Consider the following 24,114-nt stretch of genomic DNA (forward strand, 5'->3'; position numbering starts at 1 on the left):
TGCATCTCTAAAATTGAAAAACTCTCTTTGGTTAGAAAACAACTGTCTTCATCAATATGCTCTTCACTACATTAGCCAGCATGATTTTGGTCACCAAAAAGAGTTATAATGCACGATGGACATTTCAGCCCACTACCATTTTGACAGAAAGAATAGAGCTTCCTACAAGGACCGCGTGGCCTAATGGATAAGGCGTCTGACTTCGAATCAGAAGATTGAGGGTTCGAGTCCCTTCGTGGTTGGCCTTCATTGTATCTGTCAAAGTTAACCACGGTTGGGCACTTGCAGTAGCTGGTTGGCCTCCGTTCCCCTGCAGAAGATTGAGTGTTCGTGTCCCTTCATGGTCGGCCTTCCGTGTTTCTGTCAAAGTTAACCACGGTTTGGCACTTGCTGGTTGGCTTCCCGTTACACCTGAGTCTCGATTTCAGGGAACTGATTTTTTTCATGGCTGTGAATCATTACTTTATTTTTCCAAGGCAAACTGCATGAGAGGCCACTTTGTAAACATTTAGTTAAAACAAATCATTGCAAAGGCAGGCCTGTTAGCTCAGCTGGTCAGAGCGTGGTGCTAATAACGCCAAGGTTGCGGGTTCGATCCCCGTATGGGCCATAGAGTAGTCATTAGAATGTGACCATGTGCATCTATGAAACTGAAAAACTATCTTTGTTTAGTAAACAACTGTCTTCATCAATAATATGCTCTTCACTACATTAGCCAGCATGATTTTGGCCACAAAAAAAAGTTATAATGCACGATGGACATTTCAGCCCACTACCATTTTGACAGAAAGAATAGAGCTTCCTACAAGGACCGCGTGGCCTAATGGATAAGGCGTCTGACTTCGAATCAGAAGATTGAGGGTTTGAGTCCCTTCGTGGTCGGCCTTCATTGCATCTGTCAAAGTTAACCACGGTTGGGCAGTAGCTGGTTGGGTTCCTTTCCCCTGCAGAAGATTGAGTGTTCGTGTCCCTTCATGGTCGGCCTTCCGTTTATCTGTCAAAGTTAACCACGGTTGGGCACTTGCTGGTTGGCTTTCCGTTACACCTGAGTCTCGATTTCAGGGAACTGATTTTTTTCATGGCTGTCAATCATTACTTTATTTTTCCAAGGCAAACTGCATGAGAGGCCACTTTGTAAACATTTAGTTAAAACAAATCATTGCAAAGGCAGGCCTGTTAGCTCAGCTGGTCAGAGCGTGGTGCTAATAACGCCAAGGTCGCGGGTTCGATCCCCGTACGGGCCATAGAGTACTCATTAGAATGTGACCATGTGCATCTATAAAACTGAAAAACTCTCTTTGGTTAGTAAACAACTGTCTTCATCAATATGCTCTTCACTACATTAGCCAGCATGATTTTGGTCACCAAAAAGAGTTATAATGCACGATGGACATTTCAGCCCACTACCATTTTGACAGAAAGAATAGAGCTTCCTACAAGGACCGCGTGGCCTAATGGATAAGGCGTCTGACTTAGAATCAGAAGATTGAGGGTTCGAGTCCCTTCGTTGTCGGCCTTCATTGCATCTGTCAAAGTTAACCACGGTTGGGCACTTGCAGTAGCTGGTTGGGCTCCTTTCCCCTGAAGAAGATTGAGTGTTCGTGTCCCTTCATGGTCGGCCTTCCGTGTATCTGTCAAAGTTAACCACGGTTGGGCACTTGCTGGTTCGCTTTCCGTTACACCTGAGTCTCGATTTCAGGGAACTGTTTTTTTTCATGGCTGTGAATCATTACTTTATTTTTCCAAGGCAAACTGCATGAGTGGCCACTTTGTAAACATTTAGTTAAAACAAATCATTGCAAAGGCAGGCCTGTTAGCTCAGCTGGTCAGAGCGTGGTGCTAATAACGCCAAGGTCGCGGGTTCGATCCCCGTACAGGCCGTAGAGTACTCATTAGAATGTGACCATGTGCATCTATAAAACTGAAAAACTCTCTTTGGTTAGTAAACAACTGTCTTCATCAATATGCTCTTCACTACATTAGACAGCATGATTTTGGTCACCAAAAAGAGTTATAATGCACGATGGACATTTCAGCCCACTACCATTTTGACAGAAAGAATAGAGCTTCCTACAAGGACCGCGTGGCCTAATGGATAAGGCGTCTGACTTAGAATCAGAAGATTGAGGGTTCGAGTCCCTTCGTTGTCGCCCTTCATTGTATCTGTTAACGTTAACTACGGTTGGGCACTTGCAGTAGCTGGTTGGCCTCCGTTCGGCTGCAGAAGATTGAGTGTTCGTCGGCCTTCCGTTTATCTGTCAACGTTAACCAAGGTTGGGCCCATGCTGGTTGGCTTTCCTTTACACCGGAGTCTCGATTTCAGGTAACTGAATTTTTTCATGGCTGTGAATCATTACTTTATTTTTCCTGTCTGTCAAAGTTAACCACGGTTGGGCACTTGCAGTAGCTGGTTGGCCTCCGTTCCCCTGCAGAAGATTGAGTGTTCGTGTCCCTTCATGGTCGGCCTTCCGTGTTTCTGTCAAAGTTAACCACGGTTGGGCACTTGCTGGTTGGCTTCCCGTTACACCTGAGTCTCGATTTCAGGGAACTGATTTTTTTCATGGCTGTGAATCATTACTTTATTTTTCCAAGGCAAACTGCATGAGAGGCCACTTTGTAAACATTTAGTTAAAACAAATCATTGCAAAGGCAGGCCTGTTAGCTCAGCTGGTCAGAGCGTGGTGCTAATAACGCCAAGGTCGCGGGTTCGATCCCCGTATGGGCCATAGAGTAGTCATTAGAATGTGACCATGTGCATCTATGAAACTGAAAAACTATCTTTGTTTAGTAAACAACTGTCTTCATCAATAATATGCTCTTCACTACATTAGCCAGCATGATTTTGGCCACAAAAAAAAGTTATAATGCACGATGGACATTTCAGCCCACTACCATTTTGACAGAAAGAATAGAGCTTCCTACAAGGACCGCGTGGCCTAATGGATAAGGCGTCTGACTTCGAATCAGAAGATTGAGGGTTCGAGTCCTTTCGTGGTCGGCCTTCATTGCATCTGTCAAAGTTAACCACGGTTGGGCAGTAGCTGGTTGGGTTCCTTTCCCCTGCAGAAGATTGAGTGTTCGTGTCCCTTCATGGTCGGCCTTCCGTTTATCTGTCAAAGTTAACCACGGTTGGGCACTTGCTGGTTGGCTTTCCGTTACACCTGAGTCTCGATTTCAGGGAACTGATTTTTTTCATGGCTGTCAATCATTACTTTATTTTTCCAAGGCAAACTGCATGAGAGGCCACTTTGTAAACATTTAGTTAAAACAAATCATTGCAAAGGCAGGCCTGTTAGCTCAGCTGGTCAGAGCGTGGTGCTAATAACGCCAAGGTCGCGGGTTCGATCCCCGTACGGGCCATAGAGTACTCATTAGAATGTGACCATGTGCATCTATAAAACTGAAAAACTCTCTTTGGTTAGTAAACAACTGTCTTCATCAATATGCTCTTCACTACATTAGCCAGCATGATTTTGGTCACCAAAAAGAGTTATAATGCACGATGGACATTTCAGCCCACTACCATTTTGACAGAAAGAATAGAGCTTCCTACAAGGACCGCGTGGCCTAATGGATAAGGCGTCTGACTTCGAATCAGAAGATTGAGGGTTCGAGTCCCTTCGTGGTCGGCCTTCATTGTATCTGTTAAAGTTAACTACGGTTGGGCACTTGCAGTAGCTGGTTGGCCTCTGTTCGGCTGCAGAAGATTGAGTGTTCGTGTCCCTTCATGGTCGGCCTTCCGTGTATCTGTCAACGTTAACCAAGGTTGGGCCCTTGCTGGTTGGCTTTCCTTTACACCGGAGTCTCGATTTCAGGTAACTGAATTTTTTCATGGCTGTGAATCATTACTTTATTTTTCCAAGGCAAACTGCATGAGAGGCCACTTTGCAAAGTTTTAGTTAAAACAAATCATTGGAAAGGCAGGCCTGTTAGCTCAGCTGGTCAGAGCGTGGTGCTAATAACGCCAAGGTCGCGGGTTCGATCCCCGTACGGGCCATAGAGTACTCGTTAGAATGTGACCATGTGCATCTCTAAAATTGAAAAACTCTCTTTGGTTAGAAAACAACTGTCTTCATCAATATGCTCTTCACTACATTAGCCAGCATGATTTTGGTCACCAAAAAGAGTTATAATGCACGATGGACATTTCAGCCCACTACCATTTTGACAGAAAGAATAGAGCTTCCTACAAGGACCGCGTGGCCTAATGGATAAGGCGTCTGACTTCGAATCAGAAGATTGAGGGTTCGAGTCCCTTCGTGGTTGGCCTTCATTGTATCTGTCAAAGTTAACCACGGTTGGGCACTTGCAGTAGCTGGTTGGCCTCCGTTCCCCTGCAGAAGATTGAGTGTTCGTGTCCCTTCATGGTCGGCCTTCCGTGTTTCTGTCAAAGTTAACCACGGTTGGGCACTTGCTGGTTGGCTTCCCGTTACACCTGAGTCTCGATTTCAGGGAACTGATTTTTTTCATGGCTGTGAATCATTACTTTATTTTTCCAAGGCAAACTGCATGAGAGGCCACTTTGTAAACATTTAGTTAAAACAAATCATTGCAAAGGCAGGCCTGTTAGCTCAGCTGGTCAGAGCGTGGTGCTAATAACGCCAAGGTCGCGGGTTCGATCCCCGTATGGGCCATAGAGTTCTCATTAGAATGTGACCATGTACATCTATGAAACTGAATAACTATCTTTGGTTAGTAAACAACTGTCTTCATCAATAATATGCTCTTCACTACATTAGCCAGCATGATTTTGGCCACAAAAAAAAGTTATAATGCACGATGGACATTTCAGCCCACTACCATTTTGACAGAAAGAATAGAGCTTCCTACAAGGACCGCGTGGCCTAATGGATAAGGCGTCTGACTTCGAATCAGAAGATTGAGGGTTCGAGTCTCTTCGTGGTCGGCCTTCATTGTATCTGTTAACGTTAACTACGGTTGGGCACTTGCAGTAGCTGGTTGGCCTCCGTTCGGCTGCAGAAGATTGAGTGTTCGTCGGCCTTCCGTTTATCTGTCAACGTTAACCAAGGTTGGGCCCTTGCTGGTTGGCTTTCCTTTACACCGGAGTCTCGATTTCAGGTAACTGAATTTTTTCATTGCTGTGAATCATTACTTTATTTTTCCAAGGCAAACTGCATGTGGGCCACTTTGCAAAGTTTTAGTTAAAACAAATCATTGGAAAGGCAGGCCTGTTAGCTCAGCTGGTCAGAGCGTGGTGCTAATAACGCCAAGGTTGCGGGTTCGATCCCCGTACGGGCCATAGAGTACTCATTAGAATGTGACCATGTGCATCTCTAAAATTGAAAAACTCTCTTTGGTTAGAAAACAACTGTCTTCATCAATATGCTCTTCACTACATTAGCCAGCATGATTTTGGTCACCAAAAAGAGTTATAATGCACGATGGACATTTCAGCCCACTACCATTTTGACAGAAAGAATAGAGCTTCCTACAAGGACCGCGTGGCCTAATGGATAAGGCGTCTGACTTCGAATCAGAAGATTGAGGGTTCGAGTCCCTTCGTGGTTGGCCTTCATTGTATCTGTCAAAGTTAACCACGGTTGGGCACTTGCAGTAGCTCGTTGGCCTCCGTTCCCCTGCAGAAGATTGAGTGTTCGTGTCCCTTCATGGTCGGCCTTCCGTGTTTCTGTCAAAGTTAACCACGGTTTGGCACTTGCTGGTTGGCTTCCCGTTACACCTGAGTCTTGATTTCAGGGAACTGATTTTTTTCATGGCTGTGAATCATTACTTTATTTTTCCAAGGCAAACTGCATGAGAGGCCACTTTGTAAACATTTAGTTAAAACAAATCATTGCAAAGGCAGGCCTGTTAGCTCAGCTGGTCAGAGCGTGGTGCTAATAACGCCAAGGTCACGGGTTCGATCCCCGTATGGGCCATAGAGTAGTCATTAGAATGTGACCATGTGCATCTATGAAACTGAAAAACTATCTTTGTTTAGTAAACAACTGTCTTCATCAATAATATGCTCTTCACTACATTAGCCAGCATGATTTTGGCCACAAAAAAAAGTTATAATGCACGATGGACATTTCAGCCCACTACCATTTTGACAGAAAGAATAGAGCTTCCTACAAGGACCGCGTGGCCTAATGGATAAGGCGTCTGACTTCGAATCAGAAGATTGAGGGTTTGAGTCCCTTCGTGGTCGGCCTTCATTGCATCTGTCAAAGTTAACCACAGTTGGGCAGTAGCTGGTTGGGTTCCTTTCCCCTGCAGAAGATTGAGTGTTCGTGTCCCTTCATGGTCGGCCTTCCGTTTATCTGTCAAAGTTAACCACGGTTGGGCACTTGCTGGTTGGCTTTCCGTTACACCTGAGTCTCGATTTCAGGGAACTGATTTTTTTCATGGCTGTCAATCATTACTTTATTTTTCCAAGGCAAACTGCATGAGAGGCCACTTTGTAAACATTTAGTTAAAACAAATCATTGCAAAGGCAGGCCTGTTAGCTCAGCTGGTCAGAGCGTGGTGCTAATAACGCCAAGGTCGCGGGTTCGATCCCCGTACGGGCCATAGAGTACTCATTAGAATGTGACCATGTGCATCTATAAAACTGAAAAACTCTCTTTGGTTAGTAAACAACTGTCTTCATCAATATGCTCTTCACTACATTAGCCAGCATGATTTTGGTCACCAAAAAGAGTTATAATGCACGATGGACATTTCAGCCCACTACCATTTTGACAGAAAGAATAGAGCTTCCTACAAGGACCGCGTGGCCTAATGGATAAGGCGTCTGACTTAGAATCAGAAGATTGAGGGTTCGAGTCCCTTCGTTGTCGGCCTTCATTGCATCTGTCAAAGTTAACCACGGTTGGGCACTTGCAGTAGCTGGTTGGGCTCCTTTCCCCTGAAGAAGATTGAGTGTTCGAGTCCCTTCATGGTCGGCCTTCATTGTATCTGTTAACGTTAACTACGGTTGGGCACTTGCAGTAGCTGGTTGGCCTCCGTTCGGCTGCAGAAGATTGAGTGTTCGTCGGCCTTCCGTTTATCTGTCAACGTTAACCAAGGTTGGGCCCTTGCTGGTTGGCTTTCCTTTACACCGGAGTCTCGATTTCAGGTAACTGAATTTTTTCATGGCTGTGAATCATTACTTTATTTTTCCAAGGCAAACTGCATGTGGGCCACTTTGCAAAGTTTTAGTTAAAACAAATCATTGGAAAGGCAGGCCTGTTAGCTCAGCTGGTCAGAGCGTGGTGCTAATAACACCAAGGTCGTGGGTTCGATCCCCATACGGGCCATAGAGTACTCGTTAGAATGTGACCATGTGCATCTCTAAAATTGAAAAACTCTCTTTGGTTAGAAAACAACTGTCTTCATCAATATGCTCTTCACTACATTAGCCAGCATGATTTTGGTCACCAAAAAGAGTTATAATGCACAATGGACATTTCAGCCCACTACCATTTTGACAGAAAGAATAGAGCTTCCTACAAGGACCGCGTGGCCTAATGGATAAGGCGTCTGACTTCGAATCAGAAGATTGAGGGTTCAAGTCCCTTCGTGGTTGGCCTTCATTGTATCTGTCAAAGTTAACCACGGTTGGGCACTTGCAGTAGCTGGTTGGCCTCCGTTCCCCTGCAGAAGATTGAGTGTTCGTGTCCCTTCATAATAATAATAATAATAATAAACTTTATTTATAGAGCACTTTTCAAAACAAGGTTACAAAGTGCTTTCCAATGGCAGAATAAAATACAGTGCAATAAAATTCAATGAGATAAGACAACAGTAAACAGTAGCATTTAAAAGATAAACAACTAAACAAAATAAGTAAAATAAAATAATAAAAGAAAATAGAACATAATACATAAAAGGCTAATTAAAAGCCTTGGTGTACAGGTGAGTTTTCAGTTGTGTCTTAAAAGAATACAGTGTCGTAACTAATCTTAGAGCCTCAGGCAGGGCATTCCAGAGCCTGGGTGCCCGGACCGAGAAAGCACGGTCACCCATGGTGACAAGATTTGTTTCTGGGACTTTTAGTAGAGCCTTGTTTGAGGACCTGAGGCTGCGCCCTGGGTTATAGTCCTCCAGCATATCAACAATATAGCTGGGGGCTTGGCCATGTAGTGCTTTAAAAGTAATCAATAAAATCTTAAAATCTATTCTAAAACTTACAGGCAGCCAGTGAAGGGAGGCAAGGACAGGTGTAATGTGGTCACGTCTTCTGGTGTTGGTCAATAATCTGGCTGCGGAATTTTGCACTAGTTGAAGACGGGAGATTGTTTTTTTGCTGAGACCAGAATACAGGGAGTTACAATAATCTATGCGTGATGAAATGAAAGCATGAATGACCTTCTCCAGGTCTGAATATGAGAGAAAAGATTTAATTTTTGCAATATTTCTAAGCTGGAAAAAACATGATTGTACTACCTTGGTCACTTGAACATTAAAAGATAAATTAGAGTCAAACATAACGCCTAAGTTACGGCCAGCACTTTTAACATTTTGTGACAAATTGCCAAGCTGTGACTGAAAAAAGGGGGTGGAATGTGGGGGGCCAAAGAGGAGGATTTCGGTTTTTGCCTCATTGAGCTGGAGGAAGTTCTGGGACATCCAGCACTTGATGTCAGAGAGACAGGTAAGTATTTGGGTTATATTGTCTGTGCTGCCAGGTTTGAGGGGGATGTACAGCTGTGAGTCATCTGCGTAGAAATGAAAATTAATCTTGTGTTTACGGATGATATGGCCAAGTGGGAGCATATATAAGGAAAAAAGTAACGGGCCCAAAATGGAGCCTTGGGGGACACCAGAGGTCAGGGGGACCTGAGAGGATTTTGCCTCCCCAATCACCACCGAAAAACTCCTATCGGTGAGGTAGGAGCGCAACCAGCCGAGAGCTGTATCCCCGATGCCAACCCAATTTTTCAGGCGGTCAATTAAAATAGAGTGATCCACGGTGTCAAACGCAGAGCTAAGATCTAAAAGTAATAAAATCGAACAGTCTCCATCGTCAGCAGCACGAAGAAGGTCATTTGTGACCTTTAAAAGAGTTGTTTCCGTGCTGTGACAGGCACGGAAGCCAGATTGAAAATCCTCAAATACATTATTAAAATTCATAAAAGAAATCAACTGATTGGACACAATCTTTTCTAAAATTTTGGATAAAAATGACAAGTTAGAGATTGGCCTAAAATTATCTAAAACTGAGGGGTCCAAAGTTGGCTTCTTGAGGAGGGGTTTGATTAGAGCAGCTTTAAGACTGGAAGGGAACAGACCAGTGGACAGAGAGCAATTGATAATAGTTAAAATATTAGGTCCAATTATATGTAAAATCTCTTTAAAAAATCTAGTTGGGATAGGATCCAGGGTGCAGGTAGAGGATTTCATGTGGGATATAATATCCTCCATGGTTGACAGAGAAACCTGTTCAAATTGGGTGAGTAAAACAGGGACAGCAGGGCAAACCGCAAGTTCTCTGAGCTCAGGGGTAATCTGTTGTCTAATAGTTAAAATCTTACTTGTAAAATGGATGAGGAACTCTTCACACCTTTCCGGGGTTGCATCAAGAGGTTGACTGGGGGGTGGACTAATTGCAGAATCTATCGTCTGAAAAAGTATTCTGGGATTATGACCTTGTGAACTTATTAAGCGGGAGAAATATGCATTTCTTGCGTCTCTGACTGCAGTCTGATATGTAACCATGGTTTGCTTAAGAATGTTGTGGGATGTGAGTAGCTTATCCTTTTTCCATTTACGTTCGGCCCTACGACATTGTCTTTTAATTTCACTTGTGTGGTCATTTAGCCAGTGCAGGGCATTTGGTTTTTGTAGTTTAGATTTGAAAGGTGCAATTTTGTCCAAAATAAGTATACTGTTACTGTTAAAATGATTCACTAGCTCATCCACAGAGTCTTGAAACTGATCTGCGATGTAAGGTGGGACAGCTCTGAAGGCGTTTTGGAAGCGAGAGGCAGAATTAACATTAAAAACACGAGAGCGGGAGGATACAGGGGGCTTGGGAACAGGATGTGGAAGCAGGGTCTGAAAAGACACAGTTTTGTGGTCAGATAGAGAAAAGTCTGTGACATTTACATTGTCTACTGTGAAACCAAATGATAGAATCAAATCGAGTGTGTGGCCCTTCTTGTGAGTAGAAACGTTAACGGATTGAACCAGATTGAATGACTGATAAAGTGTAATGAAGTCAGCTGCTTCCACAGATTTGGAAGGACAACAGACATGTAAATTATAGTCACCAATACAAATTATTCTATCATACTTTGGCATAATGAGCGACAATAGGTCAGAGAATTGATCAAGAAAGCCAGTGCTTTTTGGGGGCCTATAGATTAAAATAACTAAAAGGGGGAGTGACTTGCTATTCACTAAAAAACTAAGAATTTCAAAGGAAGAGAAACTACCAAAGGATTTCAATGAGCATTTAAAATTATCTCTAAAAATAGCTGCAAGACCACCACCACGGCGGGAGTCCACTCTAGGCTGACTAAAATAGGCATAGCCTGGTGGCAAGGCCTCTGTAAGAGGGGCCATGTGGCCATCCTTTAACCATGTCTCCGTAATAAAAAAGAAGTCCAGGTTGTTGGACATAATGAGGTCTTGACATAAAAAAGATTTCTCTGTCAAGGCCCTGACATTTAAAAGAGACATTAGAACTGGGGTGGTAGCAGGTGAAATAGGGGGCGGTGGGTTGTGCTGAATAATAGGTCTGACTAAGTTATTGAAATTGACTGTATGTACAGGGTGAACGCGTATACAGCGCCTTTCACTGATAAGTACTGGAATATGGGTGGGTATGACATAATTATGGGCCATGGGTAATAGTGGTTGTAGGGAATGAGAATGACAAGGTGGAGGAGGGTTATTGGAAATTAGTGACTGGCGTCACGTAGTGACCGACAGCTGACGGATGATGTTGGTGGCAAATACTTTTTTTCCGTTATAATTTAGGTGGATCTTGTCATGAAATAGCTTAGGGATCTTCCAAACCGAATCGAAATTATCGATGTAACCATACCCACAGGCAACACAGAAATTCCGGATCCAGTTGTCAGCACTGTGTATGCGACTGAATAATTCAGATGATTTATGCAGGGTTGGGATCAGACCTGAGAACATGCATCGTTTTTTAAGTCTTTCAATTACATTGGCTAGAGTCTCATAGTCCTTGCTCAAATCGGCTGATTGGGTAGGCCTAGATTTAATATCATTGACTCCCACATGCACAATTACAGTATGGGCAGACTGGTGACGTTGGACAATGTCTGGGAGGTGTGTGATCAAGTCCTTGATTTTTGCACCAGAGAAGGAATATGTTATGCAATCTGGGATGGCTACGTGTCTTACTATACTATCACCAACGAGGATGTATTTTGGGAGTAATATTTTAAGTGGGTTTTCAGTTCCAACGTTGGCTGCAGTGGTGTCTATTGCATTAGTAGTAGGAGTGGCTTCACTGACCGGTGTGGGTGGTGGAGGAGGGGGGGCAGATACTGTCTCTGCCGGAGTGATGACGTCATGATTAGGGTCAGCTGTGTCCATTACCCCTTCTCCGCTGGACGGCGGAGGTGAAGCACGCTCGGACTCGGACAGGTTGGCGACAAGAGGAGATGGAGAAAGTGGGGGAGAACGAAGTCGGAGGCGTTTATGGTCTTTTTTGGGGGTCAGTGTGGTACAGCTACGCTTCCGAGTGGATATGGGAGTTGAGCGGAGCTGTTGGTCTGTGGCAACACGTGGATGGGTGTCCATGGCAACCCCAGACGCTACCGTTAGCATGTCGCTAGCTAGCGTTAGCTCGCTAGCTAGCGTTAGCTCCCTGCTAACAGCTTTCTCTGCAATGGCCAGCGGAGAGAAGCAGTTGTAAAGAGGGACAGGGGAAAACAACGGGAGAGAAAATGTTCTCCCCTTCTTCACAACCGTTGACCAGGAGGGAGAGTTGGACGCACCACCATGAATAGTCTTCTTTGACCTGCGGAGTTTGCCCGTCTCCAGTTCATTCAGCTGGGAGAGGACCGAAGATTTTCTTTGGAGGATATCTGCCAGGAGCTCTTCAATGGTGTGTAGCTGGGACCTCAGGTTGGAGAGCTCGGACCCTGGGGTGAGTGGAGTCGATGATGCCATCCTATGGAAAAGAAAATAATTGCCAGTACACAGCACTAGGCTAGGAAGTTGTTGTTGTTGTTATCAATGGCTAACGTTAGCTGAAGTGTGTAGAGCAGTACGTACAAACATGGGCACCATTACGGTGCCCACTGCTGTGATCTGGTGTAGAAATTGTTTGATCAGGTATAGATGGTATGGTATTCTATTGCACAGAACAATACTTACACACAGGGGCTCCAAGTGGAGCCCAGTGCGAAAGTCCGGTGTAGATCAAGCAACGTCTGTAGTCATCAGCAGTAGTCGGGAAGCACCAGTGATTGTGGCATTGATGGCGGTGATCAAAGGCTGGATTAAAAATAAATGGATGAATCATCCACAGTCTGAAGCTGTTAAAATTAGGCCTTAAAACAAGGTTAAAAACACATTAAAATGCCATGTAAGACAGAGCCTTTCACGCAGCAGTGTAACGCCGACCGGAGATGACGTGATGAAAAACCCTCACCCTACCAATCGTTCATGGTCGGCCTTCCGTGTTTCTGTCAAAGTTAACCACGGTTGGGCACTTGCTGGTTGGCTTCCCGTTACACCTGAGTCTCGATTTCAGGGAACTGATTTTTTTCATGGCTGTGAATCATTACTTTATTTTTCCAAGGCAAACTGCATGAGAGGCCACTTTGTAAACATTTAGTTAAAACAAATCATTGCAAAGGCAGGCCTGTTAGCTCAGCTGGTCAGAGCGTGGTGCTAATAACGCCAAGGTCGCGGGTTCGATCCCCGTATGGGCCATAGAGTAGTCATTAGAATGTGACCATGTGCATCTATGAAACTGAAAAACTATCTTTGTTTAGTAAACAACTGTCTTCATCAATAATATGCTCTTCACTACATTAGCCAGCATGATTTTGGCCACAAAAAAAAGTTATAATGCACGATGGACATTTCAGCCCACTACCATTTTGACAGAAAGAATAGAGCTTCCTACAAGGACCGCGTGGCCTAATGGATAAGGCGTCTGACTTCGAATCAGAAGATTGAGGGTTCGAGTCCCTTCGTGATCGGCCTTCATTGCATCTGTCAAAGTTAACCACGGTTGGGCAGTAGCTGGTTGGGTTCCTTTCCCCTGCAGAAGATTGAGTGTTCGTGTCCCTTCATGGTCGGCCTTCCGTTTATCTGTCAAAGTTAACCACGGTTGGGCACTTGCTGGTTGGCTTTCCGTTACACCTGAGTCTCGATTTCAGGGAACTGATTTTTTTCATGGCTGTCAATCATTACTTTATTTTTCCAAGGCAAACTGCATGAGAGGCCACTTTGTAAACATTTAGTTAAAACAAATCATTGCAAAGGCAGGCCTGTTAGCTCAGCTGGTCAGAGCGTGGTGCTAATAACGCCAAGGTCGCGGGTTCGATCCCCGTACGGGCCATAGAGTACTCATTAGAATGTGACCATGTGCATCTATAAAACTGAAAAACTCTCTTTGGTTAGTAAACAACTGTCTTCATCAATATGCTCTTCACTACATTAGCCAGCATGATTTTGGTCACCAAAAAGAGTTATAATGCACGATGGACATTTCAGCCCACTACCATTTTGACAGAAAGAATAGAGCTTCCTACAAGGACCGCGTGGCCTAATGGATAAGGCGTCTGACTTAGAATCAGAAGATTGAGGGTTCGAGTCCCTTCGTTGTCGGCCTTCATTGCATCTGTCAAAGTTAACCACGGTTGGGCACTTGCAGTAGCTGGTTGGCCTCCGTTCCCCTGCAGAAGATTGAGTGTTCGTGTCCCTTCGTTGTCGGCCTTCATTGCATCTGTCAAAGTTAACCACGGTTGGGCACTTGCAGTAGCTGGTTGGCCTCCGTTCCCCTGCAGAAGATTGAGTGTTCGTGTCCCTTCATGGTCGGCCTTCCGTGTTTCTGTCAAAGTTGGGCACTTGCTGGTTGGCTTCCCGTTACACCTGAGTCTCGATTTCTGGGAACTGATTTTTTTCATGGCTGTGAATCATTACTTTATTTTTCCAAGGCAAACTGCATGAGAGGCCACTTTGTAAACATTTAGTTAAAACAAATCATTGCAAAGGCAGGCCTGTTAGCTCAGCTGGTCAGAGCGTGGTGCTAATAACGCCAAGGTCGCGGGTTTGATCCCCGTATGGGCCATAGAGTACTCATTAGAATGTGACCATGTGCATCTATGAAACTGAAAAACTATCTTTGTTTAGTAAACAACTGTCTTCATCAATAATATGCTCTTCACTACATTAGCCAGCATGATTTTGGCCACAAAAAAAAGTTATAATGCACGATGGACATTTCAGCCCACTACCATTTTGACAGAAAGAATAGAGCTTCCTACAAGGACCGCGTGGCCTAATGGATAAGGCGTCTGACTTCGAATCAGAAGATTGAGGGTTCGAGTCCCTTCGTGGTCGGCCTTCATTGCATCTGTTAAAGTTAACCACGGTTGGGCAGTAGCTGGTTGGGTTCCTTTCCCCTGCAGAAGATTGAGTGTTCGTGTCCCTTCATGGTCGGCCTTCTGTTTATCTGTCAAAGTTAACCACGGTTGGGCACTTGCTGGTTGGCTTTCCGTTACACCTGAGTCTCGATTTCAGGGAACTGTTTTTTTTCATGGCTGTGAATCATTACTTTATTTTTCCAAGGCAAACTGCATGAGTGGCCACTTTGTAAACATTTAGTTAAAACAAATCATTGCTAAGGCAGGCCTGTTAGCTCAGCTGGTCAGAGCGTGGTGCTAATAACGCCAAGGTTGCGGGTTCGATCCCCGTACGGGCCATAGAGTACTCGTTAGAATGTGACCATGTGCATCTCTAAAATTGAAAAACTCTCTTTGGTTAGAAAACAACTGTCTTCATCAATATGCTCTTCACTACATTAGCCAGCATGATTTTGGTCACCAAAAAGAGTTATAATGCATGATGGACATTTCAGCCCACTACCATTTTGACAGAAAGAATAGAGCTTCCTACAAGGACCGCGTGGCCTAATGGATAAGGCGTCTGACTTCGAATCAGAAGATTGAGGGTTCGAGTCCCTTCGTGGTCGGCCTTCATTGTATCTGTCAAAGTTAACCACGGTTGGGCACTTGCAGTAGCTGGTTGACCTCCGTTTCCCTGCAGAAGATTGAGTGTTCGTGTCCCTTCATGGTCGGCCTTCCGTGTATCTGTCAAAGTTAACCACGGTTGGGCACTTGCTGGTTGGCTTTCTGTTACACCTGAGTCTTGATTTCAGGGAACTGATTTTTTTCATGGCTGTCAATCATTACTTTATTTTTCCAAGGCAAACTGCATGAGAGGCCACTTTGTAAACATTTAGTTAAAACAAATCATTGCAAAGGCAGGCCTGTTAGCTCAGCTGGTCAGAGCGTGGTGCTAATAACGCCAAGGTCGTGGGTTCGATCCCCGTATGGGCCATAGAGTACTCATTAGAATGTGACCATTTGCATCTATGAAACTGAAAAACTATCTTTGGTTAGTAAACAACTGTCTTCATCAATAATATGCTCTTCATTACATTAGCCAGCATGATTTTGGCCACAAAATAAAGTTATAATGCACGATGGACATTTCAGCCCACTACCATTTTGACAGAAAGAATAGAGCTTCCTACAAGGACCGCGTGGCCTAATGGATAAGGCGTCTGACTTCGAATCAGAAGATTGAGGGTTTGAGTCCCTTCGTGGTCGGCCTTCACTGTATCTGTTAAAGTTAACTACGGTTGGGCACTTGCAGTAGCTGGTTGGCCTCCGTTCGGCTGCAGAAGATTGAGTGTTCGTGTCCCTTCATGGTCGGCCTTCCATGTATCTGTCAACGTTAACCAAGGTTGGGCCCTTGCTGGTTGGCTTTCCTTTACACCGGAGTCTCGATTTCAGGTAACTGAATTTTTTCATGGCTGTGAATCATTACTTTATTTTTCCAAGGCAAACTGCATGTGGGCCACTTTGCAAAGTTTTAGTTAAAACAAATCATTGGAAAGGCAGGCCTGTTAGCTCAGCTGGTCAGAGCGTGGTGCTAATAACGCCAAGGTCGCGGGTTCGATCCCCGTACGGGCCATAGAGTACTCGTTAGAATGTGACCATGTGCATCTCTAAAATTGAAAAACTCTCTTTGGTTAGAAAACAACTGTCTTCATCAATATGCTCTTCACTACATTAGCCAGCATGATTTTGGTCACCAAAAAGAGTTATAATGCACGATGGACATTTCAGCCCACTACCATTTTGACAGAAAGAATAGAGCTTCCTACAAGGACCGCGTGGCCTAATGGATAAGGCGTCTGACTTCGAATCAGAAGATTGAGGGTTCGAGTCCCTTCGTGGTCGGCCTTCATTGTATCTGTCAAAGTTAACCACGGTTGGGCACTTGCAGTAGCTGGTTGGCCTCCGTTCCCCTGCAGAAGATTGAGTGTTCATGTCCCTTCATGGTCGGCCTTCCGTGTTTCTGTCAAAGTTGGGCACTTGCTGGTTGGCTTCCCGTTACACCTGAGTCTCGATTTCTGGGAACTGATTTTTTTCATGGCTGTGAATCATTACTTTATTTTTCCAAGGCAAACTGCATCAGAGGCCACTTTGTAAACATTTAGTTAAAACAAATCATTGCAAAGGCAGGCCTGTTAGCTCAGCTGGTCAGAGCGTGGTGCTAATAACGCCAAGGTCGCGGGTTTGATCCCCGTATGGGCCATAGAGTACTCATTAGAATGTGACCATGTGCATCTATGAAACTGAAAAACTATCTTTGTTTAGTAAACAACTGTCTTCATCAATAATATGCTCTTCACTACATTAGCCAGCATGATTTTGGCCACAAAAAAAAGTTATAATGCACGATGGACATTTCAGCCCACTACCATTTTGACAGGAAGAATAGAGCTTCCTACAAGGACCGCGTGGCCTAATGGATAAGGCGTCTGACTTCGAATCAGAAGATTGAGGGTTCGAGTCCCTTCGTGGTCGGCCTTCATTGCATCTGTTAAAGTTAACCACGGTTGGGCAGTAGCTGGTTGGGTTCCTTTCCCCTGCAGAAGATTGAGTGTTCGTGTCCCTTCATGGTCGGCCTTCTGTTTATCTGTCAAAGTTAACCACGGTTGGGCACTTGCTGGTTGGCTTTCTGTTACACCTGAGTCTCGATTTCAGGGAACTGATTTTTTTCATGGCTGTGAATCATTACTTTATTTTTCCAAGGCAAACTGCATGAGAGGCCACTTTCTAAACATTTAGTTAAAACAAATCATTGCAAAGGCAGGCCTGTTAGCTCAGCTGGTCAGAGCGTGGTGCTAATAACGCCAAGGTCGCGGGTTCGATCCCCGTACGGGCCATAGAGTACTCATTAGAATGTGACCATGTGCATCTATAAAACTGAAAAACTCTCTTTGGTTAGTAAACAACTGTCTTCATCAATATGCTCTTCACTACATTAGCCAGCATGATTTTGGTCACCAAAAAGAGTTATAATGCACGATGGACATTTCAGCCCACTACCATTTTGACAGAAAGAATAGAGCTTCCTACAAGGACCGCTTGGCCTAATGGATAAGGCGTCTGACTTAGAATCAGAAGATTGAGGTTTCGAGTCCCTTCGTGGTCGGCCTTCATTGTATCTGTTAAAGTTAACTACGGTTGGGCACTTGCAGTAGCTGGTTGGCCTCCGTTCGGCTGCAGAAGATTGAGTGTTCATGTCCCTTCATGGTCGGCCTTCCGTGTATCTGTCAACGTTAACCAAGGTTGGGCCCTTGCTGGTTGGCTTTCCTTTACACCGGAGTCTCGATTTCAGGTAACTGAATTTTTTCATGGCTGTGAATCATTACTTTATTTTTCCAAGGCAAACTGCATGTGGGCCACTTTGAAAAGTTTTAGTTGAAACAAATCATTGGAAAGGCAGGCCTGTTAGCTCAGCTGGTCAGAGCGTGGTGCTAATAACGCCAAGGTCGCGGGTTCGATCCCCGTACGGGCCATAGAGTACTCGTTAGAATGTGACCATGTGCATCTCTAAAATTGAAATACTCTCTTTGGTTAGAAAACAACTGTCTTCATCAATATGCTCTTCACTACATTAGCCAGCATGATTTTGGTCACCAAAAAGAGTTATAATGCACGATGGACATTTCAGCCCACTACCATTTTGACAGAAAGAATAGAGCTTCCTACAAGGACCGCGTGGCCTAATGGATAAGGCGTCTGACTTCGAATCAGAAGATTGAGGGTTCGAGTCCCTTAGTGGTCGGCCTTCATTGTATCTGTCAAAGTTAACCACGGTTGGGCACTTGCAGTAGCTGGTTGACCTCCGTTTCCCTGCAAAAGATTGAGTGTTCGTGTCCCTTCATGGTCGGCCTTCCGTGTATCTGTCAAAGTTAACCACGGTTGGGCACTTGCTGGTTGGCTTTCCGTTACACCTGAGTCTCGATTTCAGGGAACTGATTTTTTTCATGGCTGTCAATCATTACTTTATTTTTCCAAGGCAAACTGCATGAGAGGCCACTTTGTAAACATTTAGTTAAAACAAATCATTGCAAAGGCAGGCCTGTTAGCTCAGCTGGTCAGAGCGTGGTACTAATAACGCCAAGGTCGCGGGTTCGATCCCCGTATGTGCCATAGAGTTCTCATTAGAATGTGACCATGTACATCTATGAAACTGAATAACTATCTTTGGTTAGTAAACAACTGTCTTCATCAATAATATGCTCTTCACTACATTAGCCAGCATGATTTTGGTCACCAAAAAGAGTTATAATGCACGATGGACATTTCAGCCCACTACCATTTTGACAGAAAGAATAGAGCTTCCTACAAGGACCGCGTGGCCTAATGGATAAGGCGTCTGACTTCGAATCAGAAGATTGAGGGTTCGAGTCCCTTCGTGGTCGGCCTTCATTGTATCTGTTAAAGTTAACTACGGTTGGGCACTTGCAGTAGCTGGTTGGCCTCCGTTCGGCTGCAGAAGATTGAGTGTTCGTGTCCCTTCATGGTCGGCCTTCCGTGTATCTGTCAACGTTAACCAAGGTTGGGCCCTTGCTGGTTGGCTATCCTTTACACCGGAGTCTTGATTTCAGGTAACTGAATTTTTTCATGGCTGTGAATCATTACTTTATTTTTCCAAGGCAAACTGCATGTGGGCCACTTTGCAAAGTTTTAGTTAAAACAAATCATTGGAAAGGCAGGCCTGTTAGCTCAGCTGGTCAGAGCGTGGTGCTAATAACGCCAAGGTCGCGGGTTCGATACCCGTACGGGCCATAGAGTACTCGTTAGAATGTGACCATGTGCATCTCTAAAATTGAAAAACTCTCTTTGGTTAGAAAACAACTGTCTTCATCAATATGCTCTTCACTACATTAGCCAGCATGATTTTGGTCACCAAAAAGAGTTATAATGCATGATGGACATTTCAGCCCACTACCATTTTGACAGAAAGAAAAGAGCTTCCTACAAGGTCCGCGTGGCCTAATGGATAAGGCGTCTGACTTCGAATCAGAAGATTGAGGGTTCGAGTCCCTTCGTGGTTGGCCTTCATTGTATCTGTCAAAGTTAACCACGGTTGGGCACTTGCAGTAGCTGGTTGACCTCCGTTTCCCTGCAGAAGATTGAGTGTTCGTGTCCCTTCATGGTCGGCCTTCCGTGTATCTGTCAAAGTTAACCACGGTTGGGCACTTGCTGGTTGGCTTTCTGTTACACCTGAGTCTTGTTTCCAGGAACTGATTTTTTTCATGGCTGTCAATCATTACTTTATTTTTCCAAGGCAAACTGCATGAGAGGCCACTTTGTAAACATTTAGTTAAAACAAATCATTGCAAAGGCAGGCCTGTTAGCTCAGCTGGTCAGAGCGTGGTGCTAATAACGCCAAGGTCGCGGGTTCGATCCCCGTATGGGCCATAGAGTACTCATTAGAATGTGACCATTTGCATCTATGAAACTGAAAAACTATCTTTGGTTAGTAAACAACTGTATTCATCAATATGCTCTTCATTACATTAGCCAGCATGATTTTGGCCACAAAAAAAAGTTATAATGCACGATGGACATTTCAGCCCACTACCACTTTGACAGAAAGAATAGAGCTTTCTACAAGGACCGCGTGGCCTAATGGATAAGGCGTCTGACTTCGAATCAGAAGATTGAGGGTTCGAGTCCCTTCGTGGTCGGCCTTCATTGTATCTGTTAAAGTTAACTACGGTTGGGCACTTGCAGTAGCTGGTTGGCCTCCGTTCGGCTGCAGAAGATTGAGTGTTCGTGTCCCTTCATGGTCGGCCTTCCATGTATCTGTCAACGTTAACCAAGGTTGGGCCCTTGCTGGTTGGCTTTCCTTTACACCGGAGTCTCGATTTCAGGTAACTGAATTTTTTCATGGCTGTGAATCATTACTTTATTTTTCCAAGGCAAACTGCATGTGGGCCACTTTGAAAAGTTTTAGTTGAAACAAATCATTGGAAAGGCAGGCCTGTTAGCTCAGCTGGTCAGAGCGTGGTGCTAATAACGCCAAGGTCGCGGGTTCGATCCCCGTACGGGCCATAGAGTACTCGTTAGAATGTGACCATGTGCATTTCTAAAATTGAAATACTCTCTTTGGTTAGAAAACAACTGTCTTCATCAATATGCTCTTCACTACATTAGCCAGCATGATTTTGGTCACCAAAAAGAGTTATAATGCACGATGGACATTTCAGCCCACTACCATTTTGACAGAAAGAATAGAGCTTCCTACAAGGACCGCGTGGCCTAATGGATAAGGCGTCTGACTTCGAATCAGAAGATTGAGGGTTCGAGTCCCTTCGTGGTCGGCCTTCATTGTATCTGTCAAAGTTAACCACGGTTGGGCACTTGCAGTAGCTGGTTGACCTCCGTTTCCCTGCAAAAGATTGAGTGTTCGTGTCCCTTCATGGTCGGCCTTCCGTGTATCTGTCAAAGTTAACCACGGTTGGGCACTTGCTGGTTGGCTTTCTGTTACACCTGAGTCTTGTTTCCAGGAACTGATTTTTTTCATGGCTGTCAATCATTACTTTATTTTTCCAAGGCAAACTGCATGAGAGGCCACTTTCTAAACATTTAGTTAAAACAAATCATTGCAAAGGCAGGCCTGTTAGCTCAGCTGGTCAGAGCGTGGTGCTAATAACGCCAAGGTCGCGGGTTCGATCCCCGTACGGGCCATAGAGTACTCATTAGAATGTGACCATGTGCATCTATAAAACTGAAAAACTCTCTTTGGTTAGTAAACAACTGTCTTCATCAATATGCTCTTCACTACATTAGCCAGCATGATTTTGGTCACCAAAAAGAGTTATAATGCACGATGGACATTTCAGCCCACTACCATTTTGACAGAAAGAATAGAGCTTCCTACAAGGACCGCTTGGCCTAATGGATAAGGCGTCTGACTTAGAATCAGAAGATTGAGGTTTCGAGTCCCTTCGTGGTCGGCCTTCATTGTATCTGTTAAAGTTAACTACGGTTGGGCACTTGCAGTAGCTGGTTGGCCTCCGTTCGGCTGCAGAAGATTGAGTGTTCATGTCCCTTCATGGTCGGCCTTCCGTGTATCTGTCAACGTTAACCAAGGTTGGGCCCTTGCTGGTTGGCTTTCCTTTACACCGGAGTCTCGATTTCAGGTAACTGAATTTTTTCATGGCTGTGAATCATTACTTTATTTTTCCAAGGCAAACTGCATGTGGGCCACTTTGAAAAGTTTTAGTTGAAACAAATCATTGGAAAGGCAGGCCTGTTAGCTCAGCTGGTCAGAGCGTGGTGCTAATAACGCCAAGGTCGCGGGTTCGATCCCCGTACGGGCCATAGAGTACTCGTTAGAATGTGACCATGTGCATCTCTAAAATTGAAATACTCTCTTTGGTTAGAAAACAACTGTCTTCATCAATATGCTCTTCACTACATTAGCCAGCATGATTTTGGTCACCAAAAAGAGTTATAATGCACGATGGACATTTCAGCCCACTACCATTTTGACAGAAAGAATAGAGCTTCCTACAAGGACCGCGTGGCCTAATGGATAAGGCGTCTGACTTCGAATCAGAAGATTGAGGGTTCGAGTCCCTTAGTGGTCGGCCTTCATTGTATCTGTCAAAGTTAACCACGGTTGGGCACTTGCAGTAGCTGGTTGACCTCCGTTTCCCTGCAAAAGATTGAGTGTTCGTGTCCCTTCATGGTCGGCCTTCCGTGTATCTGTCAAAGTTAACCACGGTTGGGCACTTGCTGGTTGGCTTTCCGTTACACCTGAGTCTCGATTTCAGGGAACTGATTTTTTTCATGGCTGTCAATCATTACTTTATTTTTCCAAGGCAAACTGCATGAGAGGCCACTTTGTAAACATTTAGTTAAAACAAATCATTGCAAAGGCAGGCCTGTTAGCTCAGCTGGTCAGAGCGTGGTACTAATAACGCCAAGGTCGCGGGTTCGATCCCCGTATGTGCCATAGAGTTCTCATTAGAATGTGACCATGTACATCTATGAAACTGAATAACTATCTTTGGTTAGTAAACAACTGTCTTCATCAATAATATGCTCTTCACTACATTAGCCAGCATGATTTTGGTCACCAAAAAGAGTTATAATGCACGATGGACATTTCAGCCCACTACCATTTTGACAGAAAGAATAGAGCTTCCTACAAGGACCGCGTGGCCTAATGGATAAGGCGTCTGACTTCGAATCAGAAGATTGAGGGTTCGAGTCCCTTCGTGGTCGGCCTTCATTGTATCTGTTAAAGTTAACTACGGTTGGGCACTTGCAGTAGCTGGTTGGCCTCCGTTCGGCTGCAGAAGATTGAGTGTTCGTGTCCCTTCATGGTCGGCCTTCCGTGTATCTGTCAACGTTAACCAAGGTTGGGCCCTTGCTGGTTGGCTATCCTTTACACCGGAGTCTTGATTTCAGGTAACTGAATTTTTTCATGGCTGTGAATCATTACTTTATTTTTCCAAGGCAAACTGCATGTGGGCCACTTTGCAAAGTTTTAGTTAAAACAAATCATTGGAAAGGCAGGCCTGTTAGCTCAGCTGGTCAGAGCGTGGTGCTAATAACGCCAAGGTCGCGGGTTCGATACCCGTACGGGCCATAGAGTACTCGTTAGAATGTGACCATGTGCATCTCTAAAATTGAAAAACTCTCTTTGGTTAGAAAACAACTGTCTTCATCAATATGCTCTTCACTACATTAGCCAGCATGATTTTGGTCACCAAAAAGAGTTATAATGCATGATGGACATTTCAGCCCACTACCATTTTGACAGAAAGAAAAGAGCTTCCTACAAGGTCCGCATGGCCTAATGGATAAGGCGTCTGACTTCGAATCAGAAGATTGAGGGTTCGAGTCCCTTCGTGGTTGGCCTTCATTGTATCTGTCAAAGTTAACCACGGTTGGGCACTTGCAGTAGCTGGTTGACCTCCGTTTCCCTGCAGAAGATTGAGTGTTCGTGTCCCTTCATGGTCGGCCTTCCGTGTATCTGTCAAAGTTAACCACGGTTGGGCACTTGCTGGTTGGCTTTCTGTTACACCTGAGTCTTGTTTCCAGGAACTGATTTTTTTCATGGCTGTCAATCATTACTTTATTTTTCCAAGGCAAACTGCATGAGAGGCCACTTTGTAAACATTTAGTTAAAACAAATCATTGCAAAGGCAGGCCTGTTAGCTCAGCTGGTCAGAGCGTGGTGCTAATAACGCCAAGGTCGCGGGTTCGATCCCCGTATGGGCCATAGAGTACTCATTAGAATGTGACCATTTGCATCTATGAAACTGAAAAACTATCTTTGGTTAGTAAACAACTGTATTCATCAATATGCTCTTCATTACATTAGCCAGCATGATTTTGGCCACAAAAAAAAGTTATAATGCACGATGGACATTTCAGCCCACTACCACTTTGACAGAAAGAATAGAGCTTTCTACAAGGACCGCGTGGCCTAATGGATAAGGCGTCTGACTTCGAATCAGAAGATTGAGGGTTCGAGTCCCTTCGTGGTCGGCCTTCATTGTATCTGTTAAAGTTAACTACGGTTGGGCACTTGCAGTAGCTGGTTGGCCTCCGTTCGGCTGCAGAA

The sequence above is a fragment of the Nannobrachium achirus genome, assembly GCF_963921795.1.
Source record: "Nannobrachium achirus genome assembly, chromosome: 3".
Lineage (NCBI taxonomy): Eukaryota > Metazoa > Chordata > Actinopteri > Myctophiformes > Myctophidae > Nannobrachium > Nannobrachium achirus.